This window comes from Rhinopithecus roxellana, chromosome 11 (assembly GCF_007565055.1).
Source record: "Rhinopithecus roxellana isolate Shanxi Qingling chromosome 11, ASM756505v1, whole genome shotgun sequence".
Lineage (NCBI taxonomy): Eukaryota > Metazoa > Chordata > Mammalia > Primates > Cercopithecidae > Rhinopithecus > Rhinopithecus roxellana.
Window position 1 is genome coordinate 97,732,270 of NC_044559.1, and position 26,840 is coordinate 97,759,109.

General features: G+C 40.3%; 1 long non-coding RNA gene across 1 annotated transcript; it reads right to left on the minus strand.

Moving 5' to 3' along the window:
- Positions 1-12,326: 12,326 nt before the first annotated feature.
- Positions 12,327-25,624, minus strand: LOC104668648. The gene is made up of 4 exons (XR_748859.2): positions 25,467-25,624; positions 18,863-18,930; positions 16,026-16,148; positions 12,327-13,845 (listed from the first exon to the last, which is right to left on the minus strand). It is a non-coding gene; the product is annotated as an uncharacterized LOC104668648 (long non-coding RNA).
- Between the last annotated feature and the right edge of the window lie 1,216 nt (positions 25,625-26,840).

The window sequence follows — 26,840 nt, forward strand, 5'->3', positions numbered from 1 at the left end:
GTTTTTATTGGAGTTTTGTTACTTAGGCATGATTGATTAAATCATTGGTCATATAACTGAACTCAGTCTCCAAACTTCACCTCCCTAGAGGTCAAGTGGCTTAAAGTTCTAACCCTCCAATCCTATTCTTCGTCTTTTTGGAGGGCAATTCCCATCCTGAAGCTATCTAATGGCTCACAGTGAGTCATCTAATTAGTATAACAAAACCATTCCCATCACACAGAAAATTCAAGCGTTTTGAAGCGATTTTTAGGGAAGCATAGACAAATACTTTTCTTTTTTTTAAGAGACAGGATCTTGCTGTGTTTCCCAGGCCGGAATGCAGTAGCGCAGTCATAGCTCACTGCAGCCTGGAACGTGTAGGCTCAACTTAATACATTAGTTAAAAATTAAAAATTGAAAGGTCACAGTGAAACATCAGAGCATCTGGAACACAGAGAAAAATCGTAAAAACCTTCATTTAAAAAAGGACAGATTACTTGAAGTTCCAGGTAGAGTAATCAGACAAGAGAAATAAATAAAGGACATCCAAATTGGAAAGGAGGAAGTCAAATTATCTTTGTAGATGATATAATCTTATACTTGGAAAAACCTAAAAATTCTACCAAAAAGCTATTAGAACTGACAAACAAATTCAGTAAAGTTGCGGGATATAACATCAACATACAAAAAGCAGTAGCATTTCTATATGCCAACAACAAACAATCCGAAAAAGAAATAAAATAAAAAGTAATCCCATTTATAATAGCTATGAATAAAATGCCTAGGAATTAACCAAAAAAGTGAAAGATCTCTACAATGAAAACTATAAAACATTAATGAAAAAATTGAAGAGTGTCTGGGTGAAGGGGAAAAGGACAAGATGGAGGAAGGTGAACAGAAAAGACACAGCCCCTACTACTTCCAGGTTCTTCATCATCCAACTTACCCGTCCACGGGAAAATGCAGCCCGCGCCCTGGAAAAAAGCAGACCAACTGAGCAGGCGCGACGTGACGTCAATTTGAGGAAACCGAAACTTACCCGGCCACGCCTACGGAGACGCCCCTGGTACACCCTTATCCCACCCACTGCCCTCCCATTTCCAAGCCCAGGACATAAAAGTTGCGGAAGTTGCCGCCTGCAGGCGCCAGTGCGAACTTCCCCGGCCCCATTGCTGGTGGACTGAGGAACCTCGCCCGAGAGTGCCAGCGCGACTTCCCTGGCCCCACTTAGAGGACCACTGAACCTCGCCCAAGAACCCTGACCTGTTGGTCAATAAAGTTCTTTCTTTCCTACCACTTGCCTCCAGCGCCTCTTTCCTGGCCAAGGGAATTAGATAAATCAAAGAGGACACAAAAAAATGGATAGTCCATGTTCATGGACTGGAAGAAAAATATTGTTAAACTGTCCATACTACCCAAAGCAATCTACAGAGTCAGTGCAATCCATTATCAAAATAACTAATTACATTCTTCACAGAAATGGAGAAAACCATCTTAAAACATATATGGAACCACAGAAGACTCAGAATAGCCAAAGCTATCCTGGAGGAGGGGGGAGACAAATATAAACAACAACAACAACTGGAGGAATCATATTGCCTGACTTCAAATTCAATTAAAGAGAGCTATTGTAGCCAAAACAGCATAGTACTGGTATAAAAGCAGGCACATAAACGAATAGAACAGAATAAAGAACCCAGAAACAAATCCATACATCTACAGTAAACTCATTTTTGCCAAAGATGCCAAGAACTTATACTGGGGAAAGGACAGTTTCTTTAATAAATAGTGCTTTGGAAACTGGTTATCCATATTCAGAAAAATGAAACTAAACCCCCATCTCTTGCCAGATACAAAAATCAAATCAAAATGGATTAAAGACATAAATCTAAGACCTCAAACTATGAAACCACTAAAAGAAAACTTTGCAGAAACTCTTCAGGACATTGGACTGAGCAAAGATTTCTTGAGTAATACCCCATAATCACAAGCAACCAAAGCAAAAATGGACAGATGGGATCACATCAAGTTAAAAAGCTTCTGCATGGCAATGGAAACAAAGAGAAGAGGCAACCCAAAAAATGGGAACAAATATTTGCAAACTATCCATCTTACAAGGGACTAATAACAAGAATATATAAGGAGCTCAATCAACTTAATCAGAAAAATCTAATAATCTGATTAGAAAATCGGCAAAAGATCTCAAGAGACATTCCTCAAAAGAAGACATACAAATGGCAAACAGATTTATAAAAAGGTTCTCAATATCATCAATCATCAGAGAAATGTAAATCAAAACTACACTGATATATCATCTCACCTTAGTTAAAAGGGCATACATCCAAAAGACAGGTAATAACAAATGCTGGCAAGGCTGTGGAGAAAAGGGAATCCTTGTACACTGTTGGTGGGAATGTAAATTAGTACTATGCAGAACAGTTGGAAGTTCCTCAAAAACCTAAAAATAGAGTTACCACATGATTCAGAAATCCCACTGCTGGGCATATACACAAAAGAAAGGAAATCGATAAGTTGAAGAGATATATGCACTTGCATGTTTACTGAAGCTCTACTCACAATAGCCAAGATTTGGAATTAACCTAAACTCCATCAACAGTTGAATGGATAAAGAAAATGCAGTGCATATACAAAATGGAGTACCATTCGGCCATAAAAAAGAGTGAGATCCTGTCATTTGCAACAACATGGATGGAACTGGAGGATATTATGTTAAGTGAAATAAGCCAGGCACAGAAAGACAAACTTCACATGTTCTCACATATTTGTGAGACCTAAACGTTAAAACAATTGAATTCATAGAGATAAAGGGTAGAATTATGATTACCAGAGGCTAGAAAGAGTAGTAGGGGTGGGGGGCGGGACTGGGGATGGTTAATGGGTACAAAAAATATAATTATGTAGAATAAATAAGATCTAGTATTTGACAGCAAAACAGGGTGCCTACAATTTATTATACATTTTAAAATAACTACAAGAGCATAATTGGATTGTTTGTAACACAAAGAAAGGATAAATGCTTGAGGTGATAACCCATTTACCGTCATACAGATATTATACATTATATGCCTGTATGAAAATATCTCATGTACTCCATAAATATGTACACCTACTATGTATCCACAAAAGTTCAAAATTTAAAAATTTAAATGACGGATTAACTGTAAAGAAATGGCTATCATGTGGATAGCAGAGCACTCACAAAAATAAGCAAAAATGAATGCTAAAAGATCATGGGGAAATATCTTCAATGTACCCAAAGTAAAGAACTCTAAACCTAAACTTCTACACATAATAAACTACCATTGAAGAAAGAAAAGATAATTAAACACATATCCAGACATTTAAAAAAAAAACCAACAGTTTACACCTCACTGACATTTGCAAAGAAACTACTGAAGAATGGGCACCAGGAACAAAACTGATTCAAGGAGGGAGAGAAATGCAATGGTGAGCAAATCAATTCAAAAACATATTGCTGAACTAAATTAAGTATCAACACTGAAAATAATAAACACAGTAACTTTCATCTAGTGTTTCAAAATCAAAGTGGAATTAAAATTCTATATAACAGTAACATGGAAGTTGGATGTTTCAGCAAAAATTAAAAATATTATAAATATTTTTGTTCATTTTAGAATAGAATTTAGTAACTTTAGAATTTGTTAGAGAAATATGAAGCTGACATATATGTTAAAAATTCAAGAGTAACTTTTAAAGCAAATCACAGAAATAAAGAAAACCACCCTAATCCAGCAAAAGGGGCAAAGAATAACAACAGAAAAAGCAGGCAGGGATAAAGTCATGGTAGACAACACAAAACAGGATAATAGAAATAATTCCAAAAATAAATCATAGGCTGGGCGCAGTGGCCCAGGCCTGTAATCCCAGCACTTTGGGAAGCCAAGGTAGGGGGATCACTTGAGCCAGAGTTTAAGACCAGCCTGGGCAAGATAGTGAGATCCTGTCTCTACCAGAACAAAAAATAAATTTTACATCTGTAGTTCCAGCTACAGGGGAAGCTGAGGTGGGAAGATTGTTTGAGCCCGAGAGGTCAAGGCCGCAGTAAGCTATGATAGTACCACTGCACTCCAGCCTGAACGACAGCAAAACCCTGTCTCAAAAAGTTCAAATGGGTGTAAAACACCAATTAGGAGACAAACTTTAAAATTAGGTGTTTTAAAAATTTTTTTAAAATAAGATACATACGTAAAACCAATACCAAATGCTTACAAATACAGACATAGAAAAAGACACCAAAAGTAATAAATTGTGCTGATTTAGTGATATTTTTAAGCATGAAATATTTAATGAGGTAAATAGAGACATTTGATACTGAGAAAAGGAGAAATTTCCACGAAGATCATAAGCAAAATATCCTAGAATATAATGGAAACAAACAGAATTACAAGGATAAATTAACAAATTCACAATTATGGTAAAAGATTTTATATCTCCCTCACTCAGAAATTGATAGGAAAGCAGATAAAAGATATAGAAATGTGTAGCACATTTGTGGAGAAAGGATCTTGTACACAAAAGAATCAATATTTTCAAGTACATATAGAGATTCACATATATTAGACCAGAAAAGATATCTCAACAAATTCCAAAGAACTGACATTAAATAAATCATTTCTGACAATAATATAATAAATCATAAATAAAAATAAAATATAACCAAGAAAATTCAGTAGCTTTAGAAATCATCCTACTTTAAAATAATCTGTCACTTCTAGGCCATGTTACAGCTGTACGCATAGCAGAGTCTAGAGCTCTGAAACAAACAGGAAAGGGCTGCACAGTAACTCAAAGATAGCAGAGGAGCTCCTAGAACATTTGGCCTGATTTAATTGCCTAAAAGCTGAATTCCTTCTATAGAATGATACAGAAAAACCGAAAAGAGAGTAACAAATGGTAGTCTTTTTCAATTGACCTACTAGACCCACACAAGCATTAGTAATCTGGATATCTGAATGACTGAAATAAAATAAACAGAATAGTTCACCTAGAATCAGGAGAGTAGATTAAAGCAGATCCTGAAACACATACATGTTTTACTACAGAACTTAGTACTTTGTAGTGACTGATTTGTTGCGTAATTGTAGACATTTAGTTACTGTGCTTTAAGGAGGTAAAAAAAAAAAAAAAATCTGCTGATGTGTAATAAAGAAATACCCTCAGGCTGGGCACAGTGGCTGGGGTCTGTAATAACAGCATTTTGGGAGGTCAGGGTGGCAGGAACGCTTGAGTCCAGGAGTTTGAGACCTGCCTGAACCACATGGCATGACCACATCTCTAAAAAACTTTTTTTTTTTTTTTTTTTTTTTTTTTTTTTTTTAAAGATAGCCAGGCGTAGTGGAATGCACCTTTAGTCCCAGCTACTTGGAAGGCTGAGGCAGGAGGATCACTTGAGCTCAGCTCAGGAGTTGGAGGCTGCAATGAGTCATGACCATGCCACGGCACTCCAGCTTCCATGACAGAGTACAACCCTGTGAAAGAAGGAAGGAAGGAAGGAGAGAGAGGGAAAAAGAGAAAGATAAGAAAGAGAAAGAAAGAAAGAGAGAAAGAGAGAGATACAGAGAGAGAGAAAGAGAGAGAAAGAGAAAGAAAGAAGGAGAGAGGGAGAGAAGGAGGGAGGGAGGGAGGGAGGGAGGGAGGGAGGGAGGGAGGGAAGGAAGGGAAGGAAAGGAGGGAGGAAGGAAGGAAGGAATGAACGAAGGGAGGGAGAGAGAGAAATATAGATAGGGCAGCAAGAAGGCCTGGGTTTAGACTTGCTCCGTTGTATAACCCCCTAACTCTGACTTTTCATCTAAAATGCTTAGGAGAGCAGCTGAGCTATTCTCTCCTTAATGTGGATGTGGTCCAAGGAATGGAATTCCAAAATTGGTTACTCCATCTATTGACTTTAAATGTGATCCAGCTGCTACTAAGTTTATGGCTCATGAATGATAAACTCAAGAGGCAGCTATAACTAGGACTTGGAACATGCAAAGATGAAAGACACAAGAAATCCTCAGTCCAATTTACCATATTTCTTTAAAAATAGAAAACGGATGCCATCTTGTGGTTATTTTAATAAGGTCACTCTTAAATGACTAAAATTTTGCAAGGCAAACAAAATCTTTTCCTTTCTCCTTTAAAATATTGTTAAATATATTTTCCCTGGACTTTAGATGCACTTTCCTTATAATCTGGAGATTTCGTTAAAATGCTGCATCTACCCACATGGAAACACAATTACTATTAAAGTATTAATGCTAAGCGATTGCTAACCATGGAAAAGCACCAAGCAATTTTCACAGTTCTAGAAAATGCATGACCTGGCTTTCAAGAACTGAGTTCAGTGCATATTAAAAGGGAGGATTTTCATTAAAATGGTGACATGGACACATGGGTTCCCCCTCCTGGGAACTGCAGAATAGACCAAAGAAATTGAGCAAAAAGGAGACAAGCTTACAAAAATGCTGGAGACTGGAGGCCGTACCATTCATATCTCACAAATTTTGGAGAGTTTCTTCCAGATAGAATTAAGAGGAAATCAGATTTTTAACATGATCCCATGGACTACTCATAATTGCTGGGATAAATGGTGCAGGCACGTCCTCTAAACATGACTAGATATGACTAGATAGATGCATTTGTTTTATTCATAGATTCCCATTATCATTAAAAGAATGTATATATCAGTCCTCAAAAGTATGCTTTCTTAGCCAAAATTACCAATGGTAATTTACATATATGAATACAAAATACATTAAGATGAAAAGAGATACTGTTAATATATTCTTCCAAAATGATAAATAAAATAACAAAATATATCCATATGACACGTATAGACGTATGCATGGCTTGTATGTGGGAGGTGTGGATGAGGATAGAGAATGACTTGGGTATGAGACTTTTAAAATACAGTTTGACTAAATCAAACCGCTCAGAACCACTCCCATGGAACACAGAAACTGAACAGACCTTTCACTATCCCAAAATATCACTGAACCGCTCCCTACCCTGAGTCTCCCAGAGTATCACAAAAACTTTCCTTTTTGTTATGTTCATGACATTGAGCGATGCCTAAATAGCTGGTATTGTTTCTGGGTGTGTCTGTGAGGGAGTTGCCAGAGGAGACTGACATTTGAGTGGGTGGACTGGGAAAGGAAAACCCACCATCAACATGGGTGGGCACCATCCAATCGGCTGCCAGTGAGGCTAGAACAAAGCAGGTGGAAGAAGGTGGGGTAAGCAGACTGCTGAGTCTTCTGGCTCTCTTTCTTCTTCCCAGGCTGGCTGCTTGCTGCCGCTCCTCCTGCCCTTGTACATCAGACTCCAGGTTCTTTGGCCTTTGGACTCTGGGACTTGCCCCAGTGGCTTACAGGGGGCTCTTGGGCTACACGGTCAGCTTCCCTGGTTTTGAGGCTTTCAGACTTGAACTGAGCCACTACCAGCTTTTCTCTCTACCCAGCCTGCAGATGGCCTATCGTGGGACTTCACCTTGTAATCACGTGAGCCAATTCTCTCTAATAAACCCCATTTTATATATACACATATCCTGTTGGTTCTTTCCCTCTGGAGAGCCCTAATATAATAACCTATCCCTTGATCCAGTAACCTAGATTTACACTCTTCTTGCCTCAGAGCTGTTATCACTTCAGCTAAATTAGTTGAACAGCTTCAGTTCTTGTACTGGGATGACCGTCAAATCTGAAGATAGCACATGCAGTACAATCTCCATTGATAACTGAAAGCACTGCAACTCCAGTCAGTTGGTTAACTATGAAATAGGATTCCTTTCTCCTCATATTTCTTAATACTTTTTATGTTTTAAAAAAGTAGAGACAGGTCTCGTGTATTGCCCAGGCTGGTCTCAAACTCCTGGCCTAAAGCAATCCAGGCTATGCTCCCTCTTGCTCCAAACCACCTGGCACTAACCAGTAGGATGGTTTCTGCCAACCGTGTGGCCAATCTGGCAGCTACTGTGAAGTCTGGGAGATTGCTTCTCAGACCCCTGGTTCCAGTTTCAGCCTTTGCCCACCAAGGACTGGAACTGGTGCATGGTGAGTTCATGGGAGCAAGGGCAGAGTGCAAATCACACTCCAAATTCAAGGACACAGCATGCCATCTCTTCTCCCCAGGCTCATCCAGGCTCTAAGACTTTTATGTACCTTTATTCTCAAAGCCTCTTGGTCAGCACAGGCACTCAGACTAAGTTAACAAACAAAAACACACCTTGGTGCTGCAGTCCCAAAGACAGTTTGGCCAGGGTGTATGTGGGGAATGTGGCGATTCTTTATGAGAATGGAAGGTAAGGATGACACATGCACAAACAGTTTAACCTACTCCAGGGCCACACCAGGGCCTCCTGGTCTAGTTCTCCTACTTTCAATGACAATGTAATGCTTATAAATTGATCAAACCAATTTTATATTATTAATTTCATTTGTTTCTGGAATAGGCAAGATAGAGTAGGTAGTCATGTATCACTTAATGATGGAGACACATTCTGAGCAGTGTGTCATAGGCAATTTCATTATGTGCGAACATCACAGAGTGTACTTACACAAACCAAGGTGGTAGAGCCTGCGACACGCCTAGCTGTATGGTATAGCCTATTGCTCTTAGGCTATAGATCCGTACAGCAGGTTATTATACAGAATACCACAGGCAATAGTAACACAATGTATTTGTATATCTAAACATGGCAACAAAGGTACAGTAAAAACACAGTATTCTCTTATGAAACCATCATCATCATATGTGATCTGTAGTTGACCAAAACATTATGTGGTGCATGACTGTATAATTCTTAATTGGGCATATGAGTAAACTGGGGCATCAAGTGATTCAGTGACTCCTAAATGTTGACTGGTGAGTTGTGGAACCAGGATTAGAACTCTCGCTCTGGTCTATTTCTACTATGTTGCAAATTCTGCTTTTCTGGGTTATGTAAGTTTTTTTTTATATTATAGTGAAATAGAATTAACTTTGTATCAGGAGTTTAGGGATCCATGAAAATTGCATGCTCAATTTGATGTGCATGTAAGATCCTCCTTATGAGATGACTTACAGTTTTCATGAAATTTCTAAAAGGGTCTCTGTAACCAAAAAGATTAAGAACACGGCATGCTGTGTCACGATGAGACTGAGGTCAAGTCTAGGGTGCCATTTTTACGGATTGTACATAGGGGATTGTAAACCCAGAGAAGATGGATGTTGGGGGTGGGAACAATCATCTCCTTCTTCAGAGTCAGAGAGCACTGGAAGGTGGTACATGTGCTTACAGCTCTACAAGTGCATTCATACAAGCTTAGAACCTTAGATCAAGGAGGATTCTTGATCAGTAAACCTGAGGGTCCACAAATCTGGCTACACATTAGAATCATATGGGGAGCTTTGAAAGACACCATGTCTGCGACCAGTCCCCAAGGATTTCTATTTTAATGGTCCTAAGACTCTGGCTTCTGTATTTGTTTTTAAAGCTCCTCAGATGATTCTCATGTACCAGAGTTAGGATTATCAATCTTCTAAATGAGTAGTTATCAACCTTGGCTGAACAATGAAATCACTTGGGGAGCTGTAAGAAGTCCTGTTGCCTGAATCTCACCCTCAGATCTTCGGATTTAATTTGTCAGGAGTGTGCTAGGCATGAGGAATTTTTTTAATGACCCCAGGTGGTTTTCACAGGCACTCCAATTTGAGAACCACTGTTGGGATCTAACCTGACACTTTCTGCTGCAAAAAAAACCAAGCCGAAGAGAGGCGGCCTAAGGTCATAGGGCTAAGACAGAACCAGGATTAAACTCAGGACCCAACTCTAGGCTTGGACTCCTCAGTTCACCTAGTCAAGGTCCATGGAGTTAACTTAGGCAGTTCAGGGTGGATCTGAGAAAGGGAGCTCGTCAGGGACAGGCCTTGCTTCTCTCTTTGATTAGAAAGCAACATCTAAACATATATATACATACATATATATATATACACACACACATATATATACATACATACATATGTGTTTTTGAATGAATGTTGTCCTGCTTAAAGGATGAAATCCCTGTGTTCTGGCCCAGATGCATGATTCCCTGTGGCCCCTCAGATTGGTAGCTAACTCTATGGGAGACAACCTTTAAAATGAGCCCCAACAATCCATGCCTGTATTCACACCCTTGTGTGTTCCCTGCAATGGAGTATGGCTAGACCCACAGATTTGCTTCTAATGAACAGAATACGGCAGAAGGGATGTGACGCTACTTTTAACATTAGACTATAAAGACGTAGTAGCTTCTGTCTTGCAAACCTCTCTTGCTTACTTCTTTATTGCTCACTTTGATAGAAGCCAGTTGCCATGTAGTGAGCTGTTCTATGGACCCCCATATGGCAAAGAACTGAGGGAAATTCAGTGACCAACACTCAGTAGGGAACGGAGACCCTTAATCCAATAGCTGGGAGGAACTGAATTGTGCCAGCAACCATGTGAATGAGCTTAGAAGTGGATCCTCTCTCAATTGAACCTTCAGATGAAACAGCAGCTCCAGCCAATAACTGTATTACAGCCTAGTAAGACTTTGAGGCAGTTACCCAATAAGCCATATCTGGATTCCTGACCCACAGAAACTGTGAGATAGTGTTTGTTGTTTCAAACAACAATTTAAGTTTTGAAGTAATTTGTAGGCAGAAATAGATAATTATTACAAAGTCCATGCATAAAAGTTCTTAAGTCATGTGATAGTTGTTGAAACCAAGGTATCAAAAGACTAAATGCATTTTCCATAGTCAATCAGGGAAGCAGTGACAAAACAAGAAATGGAGTTTAGATGCCAGTTGATTCTCAGACTTATTCTCTCCTATAAAAAGGTTAGTGACATTTTTCATGAAATAACACTAGTAGAACCCACAAGATTGGTAGCCATGTTGCCTTCCTTACCTTCCCTTGACTTTCTTTTCAAATCTCTTTATAGAGTAACCGTTGAGCACTGAGTCTTTTCCCCGGAAATATTATTCCTTTAACAATGCAAGGCCAGGTGCGGTGGCTCATGCCTGTAATCCCAGCACTTTGGGAGGCCGAGGCGGGTGGATCACCTGAGGTCGGGAGTTCGAGACCAGCCTGACCAACATGGAGAAACCCTGTCTCTACTAAAAATACAAAATTAGCCGGGTGTGGTGGCACATGCCTATAATCCCAGCTACTACGGAGGCTGAGGCAGGAGAATTGCTTGAACCTGGGAGGCAGAGGTTGCGGTGAGCCAAGATCGTGCTATTGCACTCCAGCCTGGGCAACAAGAGTGAAATTCCGTCTCAAAAAAAAACAAAAAAAACAACGCAACTTTGTCTGTTCTAAAACAAAGAGATCCCAGGCATTCAATGTGCATTCTAAAAAGTGAGATGCTGAGACATGGGAGGAAAGTGACTTTCAAATAAGCACATAATGATCAGGTAATCTTCTCTCTCCCTTTCATGCTGAGAACAGTCACAAATTTTTCATTCCTGAGAATCTTGTTCCCAAATTGACAATGCTTCAATAAGCACCTTTTTGTGCTTTCTTCTTAATCAAGTAGAAAGAAAAACCATCGTAAATACAAGAGAAGTATTTTCCCCTCTAGTCAAAGTGTGTAGCCAGGAGCCCCAGCACTCTTTCCAGAGAGATAGTATGGTTCTAAGCTATCACTTAGGTGACTGAGCACAGTATTTGGATAGAAGGATGCTTTGTATCAACCATGCCAATTAAAAAAAATCATTGAAGAAATCTAATATGCACTTTAGTAACAGTGAAGAACTAGTAACATTAGGATATATTCTAACACCTAAAATTAGGATAAAATCTAACCGAATATTAGTAATATCAGGTTAGAGTACTTCCACTTAATAGGAATTGGATATGAGCAGAAGTTCTTTGAGAGAAAACTGAGGATCAGAAGTGTAAACATTTGTCTAAGGCCATAAACTGAGTTTCCACTGGAATCAGGATTTAATTCCACAATGCACTTTATCTTCTTAATTCTGGCTACTATTCTCATCTCAGAGAGAAGAGTCATTACCCTTGAAAAACTCCTCCTGAAGGGGTCAATGTGAGAAAGAGGAGGCAGGCCACTTGAACAAACTGTCTGCCATATAGCCACACACAGTAAACAAATCTCATAGAAGCTTTTGAAACAAAAGCAACACTATGAAGAGATAAAACTTAGCTTTACTAATAAGTTAAATCAGAAAAGAAAAATACAGATCTAGAAGACACTATTTCCAAAACATGTATTCTATAAACTGAAATGGAAATGCAAGTGGCCAGCTTTATTTTATTCTTTCACCGGCCAAGCGGGAGTGATGTTTCATGCAGGGCCACTTCACCACCAAGGACTCTGACCGCTTCTCCGCCTCCAGGAAGAGCACCGAGACTGATATCACCTCCATTCTGGTCGCCTTCCACAGCAACTCACTGCTGGACCCAGACATCTTTGATGAAGTCAGTTGACTGGACAGTACAGTGCAGGATCCGTGTGTGGCGCAGGGAAATGTACCAGTACCAGTAGGTGTGGGCCAGGTACAAGATGCACTGTGTGGTGTCCCCAACCCGCTCCTGTACGCCTGGCAGGTGAACAAAACGCTCGACCTGAGCAGCATCTCCTTCCCCATCTACAACCATGGTGGACACCCCCTCTACCTGACCAGCTTCTTTAGAGGACACATCTTTGGGGACAGCCTAGGAATGGGCCAGTTACTACTGCGGGCCAAAACCATGCAGCTGCTGTACTGCCTGAACCCTGAGCACCCTGAGGACTATGTGCAGAGCAAGCAGTGGCTCACCCATTTCCTTGATCAATTTAGCAACATTAAGAACAGCCTGACCTTGAAGAAAATTGAGGTACCTGGTGGTTTGGGTTTACAGGCAGGCCAGGAGAAGGTGGGAGGGATGAGGAAGATTTGCACCCAGAACCCTAACAAAAGTACTGCATGACTACTTTATAGGGTCCTTGCCTCAAAGCTGGGTTTGCTCTGCTGTATTTGGTACTCAATCCAATTTTCTTAACACTGACAAATTCCAGAAATCATGAATCCTGGGTAACATTGTGGTCGATAACACAAATCCTGTGTCCACCAGATGGGCCGGTTCAGTACGGATACTAATCTTCACATTTAATTTTGGGGTTTGGTTTCTAATCCAATTACAGTACTTTGAAATTCTACTTTTAGTTAAAGTCTTTGCTGGCTTTGGGGAGCCTCCTAAAACTTGTTTGGAGCTCGCTGGGATTAAAAAAGAAAAACAAACTTTTAGTAAAAGTTAACGGTATTAAGGTAACTAGCTCAGCATTTTTCAAGTTAGATACATATGAAGCACCCGGCTTAGCGTGAGGTGCATGTCAGCTGTTCAGCTATAGCTGGATCAGCAACCCTATTAAGACTTATAAATAGAGGAGCAGTGGTGTTGGCAGTGTCAGGGCACGTCCCCACCAGGAGCAGCAGCCACAGCGTTCATCTGCCTGTGGAGGAAGAGGCAGCCTTGGCAGGTCAACTGGGTTGCTCCAAGTGACATAATGTCAGTGATTTTGATGGCTGAAGTGTTTTGCCTTGTGTACATACTAGAGTTTCTTGATGTCTTCATTTGTGGATGGACAGGTTCTTCTGTGTTGCTCCAAACGACGTAATTTCATTATTTTGGTAGCCAAAAAGCATTTCCCTTCAGTATACATACCAGAGTTTCCTGATCCCTTCATCTGTGGATGGACAGGTTCCTCCACGTGGTTGCTGATGACAGGGTTTCCTGAAGCTTTATGGCTGAAGAGTACACCATCATGTATCTAATATGGCAGTTTCTTTACCACTTCATCTGTGGATGGACAGGTTCATGTGATTCCTGCATTTCTGGAAGAAGCAAATACAGAACAGAGCTGGAAGACAAATGCCTAAATCAAATCATTGCAGATTCTCACTCAAGATGAGCTCATAATCCCAAATAATAAAACATATGATCAATGAGAGAGAAGAGAAAATGTGAGCAACCAGATTTGATCTATCTGAACAAGAATATAATAAGCGTAATTAAACAAATTAAGGACATAAAAGTATAAAGTAGAAATCAAGAAATAGATTTGCAATGGAACCAAACAGAACTTCTAGAAGTAAAATTACACACACAGAGAATCTAAGGCCTGTTGGTCATACTGAGCAGCAGACTGAATACAGCTGGAAAGAATTAATACACTTAAAGATAAAACCAAGGAAATTAACCAGGAGGCAGCACAGAGAGATAAAGCTGTTGTCTAAACATGTCTTTATTTTGTCCTGTTGAATTACTAATTTAGATAGCTAGAAAGAGACCTGTAAGTTTACTGTTGTCTTCCCTTGCACAGTTGATATATTATAGACTTTCTTTTACTGTAAAAAAAAAAAATAAATAAAGACTTATAAATAAGCCTGGTGAAAGAGACACCTGCTGGAAAGAGCCTTTAAAGACCAGGCCCATCTCAAATGATATTTATGCAACTGAAACAGTAAAAGACACCAGCCTAATAAAAATTTACAAAAAGTTATAATATTTTTTCTTTTCTTTTCTTTTTTTTTTTTTAAACAGAGTCTTGCTCTGTTGCTCAGGCTAGAGTGCAGTGGTGCAATCTCAGCTCACTGCAACCTCCACCTTCCAGGTTCAAGTGATTCTCACACCTCAGCCTCCCGAGTAGCTGGGATTACAGATGTGTACCAGCGCATCTGGTTTTTTGTATTTTTAGCAGAGACAGGGTTTCACCATGTTGGCCAGGCTGGTTTCAAACTCCTGACCTCAGGTGATCTGCCCACCTCGACCTCCCAAAGTGCTGGGATTATAGGAGTGAGCCACCACACCCAGCCAAAAGTTATAATTTCTACAGCTATTAATGAGAACAAGATATCACAGTTTTAGGTTGGGCACAGTGGCTCATGCCTGTAATTCCAGCACTTTGGCAGGCTCAGGCAGGTAGAGTGCTTGAGCCCAGGAGTTCGAGATCAGCTTGGGCAAACTGGTGAAATCCCATCTCTACTAAAAATACAAAAATTAGCCAGATGTGGTGGCACACACCTGTAGGTGTCTTGCTGTGTTTTCCAGGCTGGCCTCAAACTCCTTGGATCAAATGATCCTTCTGTCCCAGTCTCCCGAGTAGCTGGAAGTACATCCATGTGAATCCAGAAGGAAACTACTAGAGTTAATAAATTCAGCACAGCTTCAGGATACAAGATCAACACACAAAAATTAGTTGTTTTTCTGTACATGTGCAATGAACAATCTAAAAAGCAAATTAAGAAGGCAATTCCATTTAAATAGCACTAAACAAATAAAATGCTTAGGAATAAATTTAACCAAGGAAGTGAAAGACCTGCATGCTGAATACTACCAAACATTGGTAAAAGAAACGTAAAAAGACCTAGGTAAATGGAAAGATCCTTAGTTCCTGGGTTAGCAGACTCAATATTGCTAAAATACCAGTCCTATTCAAAACAACCTACAGATTCAACACAATCCCATCAAAATTCTGAGAATCATTTCTCCCCCCAGAAATAGAGAAGCCAATCCCTAAATTCAAATGGAATTGCAAGGAGTCTCAGATGACCAAAATAATCTTGAAAAAGAAGAACAGAGTTGGAGGACTCAGTATCATTCAGCCATAAAAAGGAATGAAGTTCTGATACATGCTACAAGGATGAACCTTGAAAACATTATGCCTAGTGAAATGAGCCAGTCACAAAAAGACAAACATATAGTTCCACTTATATGAAATCTTTAGAATAGGAAAGTTCACAGAGACAAAGTAGATAAAAGGTCAACTGGCAATGCGGGGCTGGTGGTGATGGGGAGTTATTGCAGAAAGATAACAGAGTTCCTGTTTGGGGTGATGAAAAATACTTGGGAACAGACAGTTGTGATGGCTGCATGACAGTATGGATATAATTAATGCCACCAAATTATACATTTAAGAGTTGTTATAATAGCATATTTTATGTCATACATATTTTACCACAATAAAATATTTTTCACAAAGTAAGAGATTTAAAAACTCATAAAAGCTTTTTACCTGAAGCATGATGTGACTGCAACCAGTCTGATGAGAACATACGCCAGGTGAAAACAAAGGGATCACTGTCATAGACGCTGTCTCAAATTCCAGTTGTCTGGAAAGCGATGTAAAGTGGACTGCCTGCCACAAAAATGTACTCAGGTAAATAACTTTTATTTCCAGTATTTGTGTGTGAGTTACAAACACTATTGAAATACTTTATGTTAGTAACAAAACAATATGTTAAAATTCAGTAAAAGATCAAAATACATGGATTGTGATTTTAGAAGAGAGAAAATAATGTAGATTTGCTTCTTCCCACAAATCTATGAGTTCCTCCTAAAGTTTCTTTCAGATTCAAAGTTTAAATAAAACTCCTGAAGATACAAAATCTGAATTTGCAAAAAAAGAAAAAACAAAAAGGAGCTCTTGGCTGGGCGCAGTGGCTCACGCCTGTAATCCCAGCACTTTGGGACGTCAGGGTGGGCAGATGACTTGAAGCCAGGAGTTCGAGACCAGCCTGGCCAGGATGGTGAAACCCCACCTCTACTGAAAATACAAAAATTAGTGGTAGCACATGTCTGTAATCCCAGCTACCCTGGAGGCTGAGGTGGGCGAACTGCTTGAACCTGGGAGGTGGAGGCTGCAGTGAGCCTAGATGATGCCTCTGCACTCCAACCTGAGTGACAGGGTGAGACTGTCTCAAATTTGAAAATAAAACAAAAGAGCTCTGCCTTACAGAATTCCAAATAAGATAAGTAGACAGAGCGATTGCATTTGAAAATACCATCATTTGATAACCACCATAGTTAGAATGGCAGGATCATACATTGTCCTTTTTGCTTGTCACAGGCAAGAAGTATCAATGGATGCTAAAATAAGAGGACAAAAAATACGATGAAAAGGAGTACATCTAATATAGTTTCAATGTATCTCTCCAAAACAAATATATTCATTACAAGGGACATATAGTAACTTCACAGAGGAAAAAGTTGGCATATATCACCCAATAGTAACCAAAGTCCCACCACCAGTAAATGGGACAAACAGACACCATATGCCTCCCGACATTGTGCTTGAGAAACACTTCTGTGGAATTCCTGCCAAAAGCACATAACCTGAATCCAACCATAAGGACACTCTGGATATATGTAAATTATAAAGGGCATTCTACAAAATAATTATTTACTCTTCAAAAATATCAAGGCCCTGGAAAGATAAAGACTGAAGAACCATTCAGATTAAAAGAAACTGAAGACTGGCCAGGCGCAGTGGCTCATGTCTATAATCCCAGCACTTTGGGAGGCCAAGGCAGGTGAATCACCTGAGGTCAGGAGTTTGAGACCAGCCTGGCCAACATGGTGACATCCAGTCTCTACTAAAAATACAAAAATTAGCTGGGCGCAGTGTCATGTGCCTGTAATCCCAGCTACTTGGGAGGCTGAGGCAGGAGAATCACTTGAACCTGGGAGGCAGAGGTCGCAGTGAGCCGAGATCGTGCCATTGCACTCCAGCCTGAGCGACAGGGCAAGACTCCAACTCAAAAAAAAAAAAAAAAAAAAAAAGAGACTGAAGAGAAATAACTAAATTCAATGAATGATCCTGAACCCCAAACAATTATTTTTCTTTTGCTATATAGGACATTAATGGGACAACTGATAAAATCTGTGCAAAGACAATAGAGTTGTATCCATGTTGACTTAAGAAATATACAAAGCATGTAGACATTAAAGACATCATGTCTGCAAGCCTACTCTCAAATAATTCATTTTAAAAAAGAAATCAGAAAAACAGCCAATGCATTTTTTTAAAAGAATACTGTGTGTATGTAGAGAATGATAAAGCAAATGTGACAAATATTAACATTTGGATGGAGTAATTTAGTAGGATACACAAGAATTATTTCTCCTATTTTTACAACTATGAGTCTGAAAAAACAGACATACAATAAATGTAAACAAAGGCAGTTAAGATAAACTATTAGTTTTCCCTAATAATACTGCTAGGATCATCTTCACTATAATCTCATCAGATCATCAAATTTCAAAGCTCGGGGAAAAAAAAAGTATTGTCTCCCCAAAACCTCCCAATTTACAGATGAGGTTAGTAAGTCGAGATTACACCTAATTCAAGGCAAAGCCAAGACTATTACCTAGCTCTGACTCAGCTCAGCTACCTTTCAACTATTCCAAGCAGTCTTTTCATTCCTTTACATTCTTGTCTACGGTCTAAACACATGATACCAAAATACTTACCTCTATCTTCTCATATACTCTTATAAGTTAGTGTGACTAACCACTTTCAGACCATCTAAATTTTATGTTTAAAAGGCATTTAAGTATCATTGCTCCTAACAGTCCTTAATAACTAATATCAATACAAATGCAAAGATCAGAATACATGTCAAACACTGTAGCAAAAGCTGAACATACAAAATTAACGTACTCTACTGTTAGGTACATGAAGACAGACACCAATTTTATGTTATTCAATATTATAACCCCACCTCTTAGTAACAGTGCATGGCATACAGTAAGTACTCAAATAACTGTTGTATATTGCAAAATAAAAGACAATCCATAATACAGGAAAGAAATGTGTGTACGGATAACCATAATATCAGTATTTGACAAAGTCTCATGAGACAACAGATAACGAAATTATTTTCTCTTGGTAAGATCTAGAAAGGCCTCAGAGATTTAATGATACCAAAGTTAAATCTTGAAGGACAAATAAAATGTCAACAGACATGGAGGTGGTGGGGTGGTAAGAGGAAGGTAGAAGAATTTAGATAAAAAAGCCCAAAAGCAACAAAATATTACACATTTCTACTGAATTTTTAAACACAGGCTTACCTATTGTTGCTGCAAGTTCTGGATCAAAGGTATCATCTGTGAACCTCAAGAGCAGGCTGAAAGAGATACTAAAAGGACAGGTTAGGAATTAGAATTTTTCTTTCTAATCATATGATAAGTGTGTTCATGATTATTATATCTCATCACAATTTATTAAATGCAAATAAAAATAACTGATGGAGGCCTGCTCCCAGGAATACTGCCTCAGAGCAGGCATACAGAGAAGAATTAAATTACTAGAAAGGCAATTTAAAAACTGCCAAGAGCAGCCAGGCACGGTGGCTCACCCCGGTAATCCCAGCACTTTGGGAGGCCGAGGTGGGCGGATCACAAGGTCAGGAGATCGAGACCATCCTGGCGAACACGGTGAAACCCCATCTCTACTAAACATACAAAAAAATTAGCCAGGCGTGGTGGCGGGCGCCTGTAGTCCCAGCTACTCGGGAGGCTGAGCCAGGAGAATGGCGTGGACCCGGGAGGTGGAGGCTGCAGTGAGCCGAGATCGTGCCACTGCTCTGCAGCCTAGACGACAGAGCGAGACTCTGTCTCAAAAAAAAAAAAAAAAAAACTGCCAAGAGCCAAGTAGTTTACTATTAAATATATTCCCCATACTCTCCTATACAATCCCCCAAGTTCAAAAGGTGGGGTTTTTTTGTTGTTCTTTTTAACTGTTCTGATGTCCTGAGAAAATGATACTAGCAACATGTCATACTTTAATTGACATGGATGAAAAGGGAAAAATAAAGTTTCTTGGAATGAAACAAAGTAACTCAAAAAATCTGACGTGTAATCCACTTTAAATTCAAGCACAAACAGAAAGATATCAAAGCCTAGCATTCTGTAACATGCAGTATGGCTACTGCCTAAGTGGGAAGAAAAGACACAGTAAAAACGTAAAAAAGACATCACAGGACAGAGTAGGTATACTCAGGCAAACACCAAGTAGGGTTTATAAAAACAAGTAGGCAACTGGAAGCTATTGAAGGCTTTTAAAGAAAGTTATGACAAGAAGTACTCTTTGTTTTGAAAAGTTAATGCCAACAAAAAATGGAAGAACACTCAACAGAAGTCAACTGCCCATGGTTATGGCGGGAGAGAACAAAGGACTAAACTTAGGAAATGGTAAGAAACTAGAAAGGAACTCCTGAAGATACAAACTCCTGAAGATACAAAATCTGAATTTGCAAAAAAAGAAAAAACAAAAAGGAGCTCTTGGCTGGGCGCAGTGGCTCACGCCTGTAATCCCAGCACTTTGGGACGTCAGGGTGGGCAGATGACTTGAAGCCAGGAGTTCGAGACCAGCCTGGCCAGGATGGTGAAACCCCACCTCTACTGAAAATACAAAAATTAGTGGTAGCACATGTCTGTAATCTGTGGATGGACAGGTTCATGTGATTCCTGTGAGCTCATGTGATAAAAGCAAAAGACACCAGATTAGAAGGGTACTCTAAGATTTTCCATCTTCCAGAATTATTTTACTTACTATGAAGCAGAAGTGTCAATTAGAAGCTCCTCAAAAATAAAAGCTAACGTTAAAGCCCTAAATTTTAAAATCATTCAATCTTCCCTCGTTAACTTCTACAGTCTGTTCTGTTGATCTGTTTTTATTAATAATATCAAAGAAACAGTCATCAGATGTCTAAAATTATAGAAAAATCTTATGAATATTTCTAATATTCTAATTTCTAATTAGATTGTAATATTCATAAGGTTGTGATTACTGCTGCTACCGATATGTTTTGTCCACAGAGTATTTCGCAAAACATAATGGCTTCCTGGTAGTTTCCAAACCCAGTGTCATAATTATATTTGAAGGATTAACTCTACCTTACTTGGTTTTCTTGTGTTTACCATAAAACGAGCACCACAGAATCAAAGTATAACAGGAGAGTTAAATTCTAGAATTCTCTATTTAACATCTTAACTATATTTACTTACTTCAAACATAAGTTAGGTGACAGCACTAATAAGACTCTAAAATGAAACCTATAAAAATTTTCTTCTCTCCCAATACTCAGTTGCCCATAATTTAAAAATAGAAAAGATATGTGGTCACCACAGAAAAGATTACTACAAAAACGTAAGTTAACATAACGTTGTAGAATAGTTGTAATAATAATATAATAATAATAATACAAGTAATAATGATATTGGGTATTATTTATTGAACATATGACAATGTACAGACAAAAAGCCAGAGGTTTTTCTCTCATGGTTGCTAATCCTTACAACCACCATTGTCATTAATGGTACTTTGTCAGGAGAGGCAGGAAATTGGTGGTATGGTGTGAAGTAACAAATTTTAATACAGGCTCTGGGTACACATCAGATCTTAGCAAGGGGTACCCTGGTAGCCCAAAATGTATTTTAAATTCTATGTGTGCATTTTTCTAGGCAGAGTCCATTTCTCTATTTATTAGACTTTGAAAGGGGCAGAGAGTCCATTTCTCTATTAGATTTTGAAAAGAACTGGCAATCTCAAAATGATTAAGAAGCACCCTTTTTTTTTAAGAGACAGGGTCTCACTCTGTCACCCAGGCTGGAATGTGGTGGTACAATCTTAGCTCACTAATCCTCCCACCTTAGCCCCCCAAGTAACTGGCATGACAGGTTAGCATCACCATGGCTGGCTATTATTTTTTTAATTTTTCAGTTTTTTAGAGGCATGGCCTTGCTATGTTGCCCAAGCTGGTCTTGAACTCCTGGCCTCAAGTGATCCTCCTTCCTCAGCCTCCTGAGTAGCTAGGATTACAGAATGAGCCACCGCACCTGGTAGAAGCACCATTCTTACAGTATTGTATATTTACACCTTCATATTTCAAAGTTAAAGGGGTAAAATGCTTTCCATGCAGAGGTAGAGATGGAGGGAGTAACTACCACCATGGCACTTAGATAAGACCAAATTTAAAACAGAGTGTGATTATAACTAATCTGTATTTCTTTATCTACAAATGAAATTCACCAAAATGAATGGCAAGGCTAGGAGAATAGGAGGGACAGCAATTTACGTAATAGGCCTATCTAATCCTTTCCAGTTCTTGATACACTCTGCTACCTCTACCTCACTGGGTCTAGCCACAGAATTGGAGTCTTGGCCGGGCGCAGTGGCTCAAGCCTGTAATCCCAGCACTTTGGGAGGCCGAGACGGGCGGATCATGAGGTCAGGAGATCGAGACCATCCTGGCCTACAGGGTGGAACCCTGTCTCTATTAAAAACTACAAAAAACTAGCCAGGCGAGATGGCGGGCGCCTGTAGTCCCAGCTACTCGGGAGGCTGAGGCAGGAGAATGGTGTAAACCCGCGAGGTGGAGCTTGCAGTGAGCCGAGATCGTGCCACTGCACTTCAGCCTGGATGACACAGCGAGACTCCGTCTCAAAAAAAAAAAAAAAAAAGAATTGGAGTCTTATACATTCAACACTAGATAGGGTTTGAGAGGTTTCTATTCCAAACCCCTCACTTTTGAAATGAAGGCCTAGAGCATTCAAGTATCACACACAAGGCCACACAAGTAGTAGCCCCAGTTTCATAATCCTGATCTCCTGATTACTACCATATACCCTTTGGACTCCAACGCCAAGAAATAAACTAGAAAGTAATCCACTACTTTGGCTTAAAGATATCCTTCATTGTACAATAATTCCCCAACAACATGAGCGGTATTTCACTTCCACTAGTTCCAGCTCTGTAAAGAAACAGAACAAACTTGGTAAAAACCACCCTTTAAGATCACATCCATGACAAATGTTTCTGTACTAACTCACTTTAAATATAGACTTCTATTTTAGTGGAGTCATTTATTCTTATCCAGAAAGGTGATTATGTGTTTAAAGTTCTTTTCCATAGCATATTACATAGGACAATAATGTATATCTAGCCAGACAAATAAGACAACTTTCTCACTAAATGCAGTCCTTTCACGGAAGAGGTAAAGTGTCAAAATTTTGCAGTGAGCAACTGATAATCCACCCCTACGCATTGAGGGAAAAGTTTAAAAAAGATCAGGCCTAAATACAATTTGTTTCTGGGGAGTGAACTAGAGAGACTGATAAACCCATTTAACAGAACTTATTCTAAAAAGGGACTCTCAGCTGAGTGCCATGGCTCATGCCTGTAATCCCAGCACTCTTGAGAGGCCAAGGCTGGAGGATGGCATGAGCCCATGAGTTTCAGAATAGCTTGGGCAACATAGGGAAATCCCATCTACAAAAAAAATTTTTAAAGTAGAGCCGGGTATGGTGGCTTATGCCTATGATCCCAGCATTTTGCAAGGATCCATTGAGGGCAGGAAGATCCGTTGAGCTTAGGAGTTCGAGATCAGCCTAGGCAACACAGCAAGAACTTGTCTCTATAAAAAAACCCTAGCCAGGCACGGTGATTTGCCCCTACAGTCCCAGCGACTCAGGAGGCTGAGGTGGCAGGATGGATTGAGCCCGGGAAGTCAAGGCTGCAGTGAGCCGTGATCACACCACTGCACTCCAGCAGGTGACAGAACAAGAACCTAACTCACAAAAAAAAAGCGGTGGCACAGGGGGGACAGGGAACGAAACTCATTTATATACTCCAGTTAACTTTCCAGAAAATTTAACCACCCTAACTTGTCACCCATGCAATACATTTACATAAAGTGCTAACCAATTTCAACCCAATTTCATGTATTGGGTTGAACTACATGAAATGACAACCAACCATTCGTGACTTCAAAAATGCCAATTTCATATGTCTGAACTTAAATGAGAACCATATGTCAAGGAAAAAAGAGAAATGAAAAAGAAAGATCACAAGGTTACGAAATTCCTATTAAGGCAATTTTTATTACATTAACTTTTTAACCCTCAAATATGTACGTGCAATAACAGATGATCATGTAAATAATTTTATTCATCCCTTTTACACACACACACAGAAATCATACTGGTTTGCTTACCCATAGTGTTTCATTATTCTATTCCTTGGTATGTGCAAATCCCTCTGACTACAGTAGACAGAGTACATTAAGTGAGGAGTACTGGAAAAATGTATTGTCAAACTTTAAAAATACAAAAAATTTCAGAATCTATTACATAGTAAGCTTTAAAACCCTGAAGTAGCTAAAAAAGTAAGACTTTGTAATCTTATTTATTTATTTATACTTTAAGTTCTGGGATACATGTGCAGAACGTGCAGGTTACATAGGTATAAAACTTTGTAACTTTAAAAGTTACATGAGGAAAGCTTTCATTCTATTTTGTATGAGGATACCTCTATTTGTAAAATCTTACATGAATAACAAGTTATTTGAAAGATATGTATCAGCCAGGCGCGGTGGCTCACACCTGTAGTCCCAGCACTTTGGGAGGCTGAGGCGGGTGGATCACTTGAGGTCAGGAGTTCGAGACCAGCCTGGCCAACATGGTGAAACCCTGTCTCTACTAAAAACACAAAAATTAACTGGACGTGGTGACACACACCTGTAATCCCAGCTACTCAGGAGGCTGAGGAAGGAGAATCGCTTGAAACTGGGAGACAGAGGTTGCGATGAGCTGAGATCTCGCCACAGCACTCCAGCCTGGGCAACAGAGCAAGACTCAGTCTCAAAAAAAAAAAAAAAAAAAAAAAAAAAAAAAAGATATGTGTATCAGAAGCTATAGCTAAAATATGAAACTGATTACAGCCCCTGGAGTGTAAATGTGGTTTAAGGATCAGGACGGCCTTGAACATAACCTACTCATAATCAGACGGCAAGAATGACTTCACCTGGAGAACTCTGTTGCAAGACCTGGATGAAATCACAACCCTCTAGCAACATCCACCTAGATCCATGTCTTACCTTATACTCAACTCCACTGTCAATATTATTTTCGCCAAGAAAAAAATAAAAAATGAAAAGGCAACACTAATCTTTTGGAGATAGGATGTGGCAAAACCTATGGAGATAGGATGTGGCAAAATGAAAAATAACAATTACACTTTATTTTCAAAGGTGGTCCGACTGCTTCAGCTGTGGACCATTTACTGTAAAGCGAAAATTTCCAGCAGTCACAAGATCCAGGAGTTCTTCCACAGCCGACTAATAAAAAAGTAAAAGAAACGACATTAAGCTGCGCCGAAACAGGCCAGGAATGGGACCTAACGCCTCATGAAACTTCCCGAGGACATTATGTATTTAGAGAAGGCCCCACAGAAACCCTCAAGTGGGAAAGTTACGTCTTCTGGGTCTCGGGGTGACAGGCAGCCTGAACCCCGAGCTGCTCGAGGCGAGGCGCCCCCGGCCAGATTCGGGCCCAAACCAGCCCGCCACGCCCTGAGCTCCGCGCAGCAAACCGGCCGGCGGAGCAGCGGCCCTTGGAATGGTGTTTTCTCGGCGCCGCAGGAGGGAGTGCGACCCAGAGAACTTGGGCCTGACAGAGGCCGGGAACCAGGCAGGCGCGGGTGGGGAGAGGGGAGCAGAAGCCGCAGGAGAGCGCGGCCCAGAGGCCGAAGAGGGCGCGAGCGGGGCCCACCCCAGCCCCGCCGCCATCGTGGACGCTTGCAGCGGTTAAAGGTTCCCATCGCGGCCCAAGAGACAGCGGCCACGTAGGCAGAAAGAGCCCAGCCACCCTCATCATGGCCGTGCGCCCGCCTCACCTGTACTTGCCCACCCCACTCTCTCCGATGATGAGGCTCTTCAGGGTGCAACTCGCCCTCGTCCATGCTGACCCCGCTGCACTCGGAGCACAGCTGGCCACCTCAGTGAGCCTCTCAGCTATTCAGCAGCGGGAGCTGCCGGGCATGCGCGCGCTCCATGGCCGCGCACACCCAGAATTCCCCCGCCTCTTTCTGGAAGGCGTGTTCCTTATCTGTCTTAGCTGGTGCGGGGGGGAAAGGGGGGTTCTAAATCGGCCCGACCTCAACCCAGCTCTCTGTCCTGTCAGTGAGAGAGGACTGAGTCAGGAGACTATCAATCTGTTTTATTTCAGCAAGTGTTCATAACAGCTGTACTGTGGTGTGAAATGCACTGTGCTTGAAGACTGTTACCTTACATTTAGGTCCAACTCTACCATAATGACTGCCTTGTCATTCTACTCAGCCTTCTGCGCCTTTCTCCATCTCAGAGAAAGACACAAAGGCTTCTTAGAACAACTGCTTCTTATTGTTATGAAGGTTAAATGAGTTACTTAGGGGAGACAGATTGTTAACCACAGTGCTGTATAAACGGTGTGATCAGGCATTAACTTGCTGGCTTCCCCTCTGTTAGAGTGGGGAGCACCCTCTATACATTAATTCATCTAGAAAGGGAGGTATAGACTTCAGGTAGGTCAGGTGCATATAAACTTCTGGTGGTGCAACTTCAAACCAACTCTTCTTCCTCGTAAGAATTGCTGCGTTCCAACTGCAGGAAGTGTATGTCTACACCTTGCCTCTTGCACTAAGTTCTAAATCTTAGTGAAGATGCCAAACCTCATTCATAAACTTAGCACAGTGCCTGGTACGTGGCAGACACTCAATAAACATCCGTAATTTTGTCTTATCTCCTTATACCTGCAGTTAATGTCATATACAATAGATATTTGATTAAAGAATACACACACATAAAGCTTAGCCGGGTGCTGTGGCTCATGCCTGTAATCCCAGTACTTTTGGAGGCCTAAGCAGGTGGATCACTTGAGCTCATGAGTTCGAGACCAGCCTGGCTAACATGTGAAACTCCGTCTCTATTAAAAATACAAAACTTAGCTGGGTGTGGTGGCGCGCACCTGTAATCCCAGCTCCTCAGGAGGTGGAGGCAGGAGAATCGCTGGAATCTTAAGAGGTGGAAGTTGCAGTGAGCAGAGATCATGCCACTGCACTCCAGCTTGGGCGACAGAGTGAGAGATACTGTGTCTCAAAAACAAAAAATAAAACGTAGAACAAGTTAAGAAATTACTTGCTAAATACCTGGAAAAGCTCTTTCACCAGATATCCAAATGGCTTCTTCGTCTCCTTCAGATCTTTGCTCAAACATTGCCTTCTTAAGGAGGC